Here is a 6,815-nt window from a genome sequence, read left to right on the forward strand (position 1 = left end):
TAAACTAACATATATATCATCAGTTCAAAAGGAGATCAAGTGAAGGGTGAATCTGGCCCTCCATTCCGCCAAAGTCTTTCTGATAGTTCTCTTGTAAGTTCATCAACTTCTTAGCATTGCCAAATTTGTCCGACACTTATGTCCTTATTGCCGTGAAATTTGTCAGCTGCTTGGTTTTTAAATTCTTAATGTTTGGCTCGTTTTATGTATATGCATTTAGATTTCTTATAAAGCACTAACCTTTCTCCCTGCAGGACTTTTGTTAAAGAGGAGTATGAAAACTAATGGGTGAAGCTGTGGATGGTTCGTGTTGAATGGATAAACAGGACAAGTCAGTTCCTAGACTTGCCCAATTACTTATACAAGCAATGTCTTTTCATGATTTCATGACATATACTTTCCATGACCTCTGCAGCTTGGGTACACGAAGAAGCAGGAAGAGAGGCATTTTCGTGGTGTCATCACACTGGAGGTACTTTATGGCCGTGTGATGCACATTTCACTGAGCACTCTTGTTTAGTCCTAAAATATGTTTATATGCCACAAGCAGAAATTGTTGCATGTTGTGGAGCTATATGACTCAAACATGTTTCACTGGAATGATGTCCTACACAACTCTTCTTTATTCGAACTTCTGGTACATTATATTTTATCTTGATTTTCATTATTCTTATTTGAGCTCTATATTGATGGCATTATGTTTTGAATCTGGATTACCTTACCTATCCAGGGTTCTGGCTTGATTGTGGTTTCTGGCTTTAAAGGCAATTATCTCATGTTGCATATGGTTTCCACCATTTACGCAATGAAAAACCTTACCTTGCTCAAGGTGCCATTTCAAATAAGGTAAGATCATTCTTTTTTTTCCTAACACTGATTTTGATCCACGGGATGCATGAATTTTGACCTTCTTATTCTGACTAAATGATACTAACGATTGTTAATCATGGCCTAGGGCCAACGGTATTTTTAAGTTGTCTGATGGCATTTCTCTTCATGTCAGAGTGTGTATTCTGAACGCAGTGATGCGATATTGCTGGTTGTCATACCTGCACCGGTTCCAGAGGTTGCATCAGCCAAAGCTATTAGTATTGCATAGGAACTTGGTGGAGAATGTCAGTTTGCTATCCAGTTTTTTCTTATTCATGAAATTAAGAGGTGAAGAAAATAGAAACTGAACTTTTTCTGCCAAAGTGTCATATTTTGTTACGTCTCTGACCTATATTTATTTTTTAAATAGTTACAAGGACTATTGGAGTGATCAGCAAATATCAATCGTCATGAATCTAACCTAAGAAAAAGAAAATGAGCTGGATACGGGAAAAGCACCCAGTAGAGTATTCAAGATAACAAGTAGAGTTCCATATAAGACTGTCCTGAAGGGTACCACAAATATTGCTTCCTTCTCTTTGTGAAATTATTGCAAATTCAATTGATAGACTGTTAAATAGAGCCCCCCGGTATCTACCCAGCTCATAGTGCCGTTGTTTTGAAGGCTGAAAGTGCCACTGACAAGACAGAATGGATAAATACACTAAGAAATATCGTCAGCTCAAAAAGAGGTCAAGTGAAGGGTGAATCTGACCCTCCTTTGCGCCAAAGTCTTTCAGATGGTTCTCTTGTAAGTTCATTGGCTTCCAACCACTGCCAAAATTTCCAACACTTATGTCCTTATAAGTCCATTAACTCTAAGGACATAATTCCTTAAAGTTGTTCTTATTGCTCTTAAATTTGTCAGCCGCTTGATTTATAAAGTCTAAATGTTTGGCTTGTTTTAGTTTCTTTCCGTTTGCGAATTAGGATTTTGGTTGAGGTGCTTCTATGCTCATTTACTTCTTGTGTCCTTAGAAATATTCAGTGGTGAAGCCTCATGAAGTTGTGTTTTATAATTATTTCAGTATAGCTTTGTATTTATATGCTAAAATTTCTCTTTAATATGTTTATTATTGCACTCTGACAAGATACTATATGTGATGATGGTATGGATACCCAAGTTGTATATGGTTTCCACCATTTACGCAATGAAAAACCTTACCTTGCTCAAGGTCCCATTTCAAATAAGGTAAGATCATTCTTCCATTTCCTAACACTGTTTTGATACATGGGATGCATATTATTCTGATATAATGATCCCACATCAAGATTGGTAGTCACCACATCAATCCTCCCTCGATCTCTGTCGTTCCAACGTCTTCTTGATTTTCAGTGATTGGTTTTGTTGAGAACCTATTTATTCCAAATTTGATCTTTATCGATTTTAATGGTTTTCAACTCTTATGCAAGACTTTCATTATTTTGGCGTCTTCAATATGATATGTATTTTTGGCATTGTGTAACTATCCTTTAGATATTTATCGTATGTCACTTAAGTTTTTATTAGCATATATTTAGCCAAATGTAGGTTCTGTTATTGTATTAAAATGGCATTCGTATTCCTTATTTAATAAGTTGAAAATGCAAGGTAGAGAAATTGTATGTGCTATTAGATAGTTGATTAAAAGAAGTTGCGTATCTAGTTTTATGTATATACACTCAGATTTGTTATGATCCTCTAACCTTTCTTCCTGCAGGACTTTTGTTATCAGGCAACACTAGGGAGCTTCCTGCAGGACTTTTGTTATTAGGCAACACTAGGGCAGAAAGTGTAGAAAGAAACATGGAAGGGTTCGAATAAGAGCAAAATGGGGAGAAAAGAAGAAAAAAAACAGAAAAAGAAGAAAAAAAGAGGAAGCAGATATGTGGGAAAAAAAGGAAAAAAAAAGAAAAATCGGTGGAACAGATGTAGAAAAAAAGGGAAAGAACAGAAAAAATTGTGGAACAGATCTAGAAAAAGAAAGAGTTCCAAGAAAATGTGAAGAAAAAAATAGTTAGAATAAACTGTTGGAGGAAGAGACGGGGAGCTTCGTGATGGAGTAGTGGGAGGGGAAGATGACGATTTGGCGAGTCTTCAACTTGAAGCACTTCTGGAAGAGAAATCAAGACCGGAAAATGAGAATGCAAACTTGACTAGGGAAAACTTGATACCTGAATCCGCTAGTGGAGTACCCTCGCTTAACTGGTCTGAAATCGCATGAAAATAAGGCTCTCAAATCTTCTTTTAGGGTTGGTGTCTCGTGTAGCTTCTTCCCGGTCTTGTTTTGTAGGATGAAAGTGCTACCGACAAGGCAGAATGGATAAAAAACTAAGACATATCATCAGTTCAAAAGGAGGTCAAGTGAAGGGTGAATCTGGCCCTCCATTGCGCCATAATCTTTCCGATGGTTCTATTGTAAGTTCATCAACTTCTTAGCATTGTCGTTATGTCTTTATTGCCGTGAAATTTGACAGCTGCTTGGTTATTAAATTCTTAATGTTTGGCTCGTTCTATGTATGTACACTCAGATTTCTTATGAAGCACTAACCTTTCTCCCTGTAGGACTTTTGATAAAGAGGAATACGAAAACTAATTGCTGAAGCTGTGGATGGTTCGTGTTGAATGAATAAACAGGACAAGTGAGTTCCTTGACTTGCCCAATTACTTATAGAGGCAATGTCTTTTCATGATTTCATGACATATACTTTCCATGACCTCCGCAGCTTGGGTACACGAAGAAGCAGGAAGTGAGGAATTTTCATGGTGTCATCAATACAGGAATTCATCCACTTATGGAGCTTCTGGTTCGTTATTCCTTTCTGGTCATCGTTTTATTTCTCAATTTTCATAACTAATTTACAATTTTTGAGAAGGATCGATGATGCATTAGTTTAAAACTGCTTTATCTATCTGATATTTCCGATTCGGAATTGAAGATACTCTTCTAGCTCCTGAGATCCTTTTTTTCGCATATTTACAGATTTGTTCAGTGTTGAAGATAAGCATCCGAGATGAGAAAACATTAATGTCATCCTTGCCTTTTGATTTAGAAATGAGGAAAATCAATGGGGAAATTATACTCCGAGATGCTTATAACTTTGCATTCCTTCCTTCCATACTTTTTATGCTTTCCACTTTGTTAATATATTTGTTTTATCGTTTTTTACTAAATCCATTGCTTTTCCCTTTAGTTTTCTAAACTTTTATTGATCTTCACAAATTCTTCCTCCTATTTTGATTGATGCCTTATTTTTGGATCAGTGATGTTGTATATTACTGCGTTATCTATCTGTAATAAATTAGTTTTTGAAGATAACTTATTATCCTGAGATCCAATATCTAGAATTAATTTTCTCCCTGATATCTAATAAATCTAATGCTGTATATTACTGCGTCATCACAACAATCCTCCCTTGATCTCTGTCGTTCCAACGTCCTCTTGATTTTCAGTGATTGGTTTTGTTGAGAACCTATTTATTCCAAATTTGATCTTTATCGAGTTTAATAGTTTTCAATTCTTATGCAAGACTTTCATTGATTTTGGCGTCTTCATTGTAATATGTATTTTTGGCATTGTGTAACTAACCATTAGATTTTTATCTTAAGTAATTAAGTTTTCATTTGTAAATATTTAGCCAATTGTAGGTTGTGTTATTGTATTAAAATGGCATGCATATTGCTTCTTTAAAAAGTTCAAAATTTAAGGTAGAGAATTGTATGTGCTAGTAGATAGTTGGTTCAAAGAAATTGCTTATCTAGTTTTATGTAATATACACTCAGATTTCTTATGAAGCTCTAGCCTTTCTCCCTGCAGGGCTTTTGTAATCAGGCAACACTAGGGCAGAAAGTGTAGAAAGGCACATGGAAAGGTTAGAATAAGAGCGAAGTGGGGAGTAAAGAAGAAAAACAGAAAGAAAAAAAATTGGTGGAATAGATCTAAAAAAGAAAAAAACAGAGAGAGCTGAATCAAAGAAAGAGTTCTAGGAAAATGTGAAGAAAAAAACACCAATCAATCACAACTATTATTTGTATAGCACACAAGGATTTGAGTTAATTCACAATTTTCCATGATTTATTTTTTACAAAGATTATATCTTACTTTCATAATTCTTAATTGTGCATCCCTAATGCAGATGACATACTCAGGATTATCCTGTTGCCAGCAAGGGTGGTTCTGCACACCATGCAGCAGTTATCCAGGTTTAAGGTTGGTTTTGTGTGACATTCTTGTAACTGACCAAACATTACTTCTTGAGTCGTTTGGTACTTAAAACATATTAAGTTGGATAATCTAGATAGGATTGTCCTATGCTGTTTTATAGTAATTATTTTGTCCTAAAAAGTATAGCTCACCGGTATCTACAGCCCATATAAGTTTGTCCTAAAAAGTACCACAAATATGGACAATCAAAACTTCCTACCATTGCCAAAGTCTTTCTGATGGATCTCTTGTATGTTCATGAACTTCCTAGCATTGCTATATCAAAGTTGTTCTAGTTGCTGTGAAATTTGTCAGTTGCTTGATTTTTAAATTCTAAATGTTTGGCTCCTTTTTAGTTTCTTTCCATTTGTGTCCTTGGAAATTTTAAAGGAATGGTGTCATGTCTCTTGATTGATCCATTTAAGCAAATTTATAGTTGACAGGTGCAAGTCTTAGGAGGAGTGAAGTTGATATATTCTTCCTATTTTACGAAGAGCATCTCATAATATTATCTCATACATAAGATTGTTTCTATTTGCATCACATGAGGTTAGTTATCTAATTTTTTTTATTTTAACTTAATGGTTTGGCAGCTCCACCATTGAAATTTATTGATTTGCCCGTAGTAGATTAGAGATATGTTGATGATTCAGTGGCAAGTACCTTCTTAACAAGATTCAATTTCACAGGCACCAGAAGTTGCATCAGCCAAAGCTATTACAATTGTAAAGGAACTAGATGGAGAATACAATTTGCTATCCTATTTTGTCTTATTCATGAAATTAAGAGGGGGGGGGGGGGGGAATAGAAACGTTGTCTGATATTATGTGTTTGAGTAACTTATATTTAACTTTTAAATAGGTACAAGAACTGATGGATTTATCAGATCTGCAATAACCTTTTTATTATGTGTTTGAGTAACTTATATTTATTTTTTAAATCGGTACAAGAACAGTTGGAGTGATCAAATCAGCGCTAACCTTACTCCTTGCAGGATATTTGTTAAAGAAGAGTACAAAACTATTACTAGGAGCCGCAGATGGGTGTCTTGAATGGAAAAACAGAAAAGTGAGTTGCTTGACTTGCACAACTACTTAAAGTAATGTCTTTTCATGATGTCATGACATAAACTTTCCATAACCTATGCATCTTGGGTACATGAAGAAGTAGGAAGAGAGGCATTTTCGTGGGTGGTGGTATCATTACACTGGAGGTACTTTATATTTGTGTGATACACATTTTACTTGGCCCTCTAGTTTAGTACTAAAATATGTTTATATGCTACACACGAGCTTCTAAAGATGTTAGAAACCGGGGGATTTTAAATAATATATTACGAAGACTAGGAAGTCATATGGAGGACGTGTTAGTACCTACTAATCAGAATGGTAGTATTTCATTGCTGCATGTTGTGGAGTTGTATGACTTGAACTTGTTTCAATGTTTTTGTCTTAATGGTCCATAACATCTGTAGGTTAATAAAAGTTTTCATATGATTTTATATAGCCGCGGAAGTTACATCTCGATTAACCAATCCTGTCATTTTGTTGTTGCAACACTCAGGAATGTCACTTTGAAGAAGCTACAAAAAATGAGGAAACTCCTCCTCAAAAGAAATGGTTCCACGACTTTTCGTAGGTAATCTTTTCCCAGTTTGTTGATTCTGACATATTTTTAAGTATTCAATATACTCCCTCCGTCCCACATCAAGTGATCAACTTTCCATTTTGGGTTGTCCCATCTCAAGTGATTGATTTCCTT

General features: G+C 35.3%; 2 non-coding genes and 1 pseudogene across 2 annotated transcripts; all 3 read left to right on the forward strand.

Annotated features, from left to right (window-relative positions):
• Positions 1 to 3,722: 3,722 nt before the first annotated feature.
• Positions 3,723 to 3,816, forward strand: LOC121742771. The gene has a single exon (XR_006038115.1). It is a non-coding gene; the product is annotated as a small nucleolar RNA snoR27 (small nucleolar RNA).
• A 36-nt stretch (positions 3,817 to 3,852) lies between these two features.
• Positions 3,853 to 3,945, forward strand: LOC121742768. The gene has a single exon (XR_006038113.1). It is a non-coding gene; the product is annotated as a small nucleolar RNA snoR26 (small nucleolar RNA).
• Positions 3,946 to 4,104: 159 nt separating this feature from the next.
• Positions 4,105 to 4,190, forward strand: LOC121742770 (annotated as a pseudogene).
• Positions 4,191 to 6,815: the final 2,625 nt, after the last annotated feature.

Source organism: Salvia splendens, chromosome 7 (genome assembly GCF_004379255.2).
Source record: "Salvia splendens isolate huo1 chromosome 7, SspV2, whole genome shotgun sequence".
NCBI classification, from domain to species: Eukaryota; Viridiplantae; Streptophyta; class Magnoliopsida; order Lamiales; family Lamiaceae; genus Salvia; species Salvia splendens.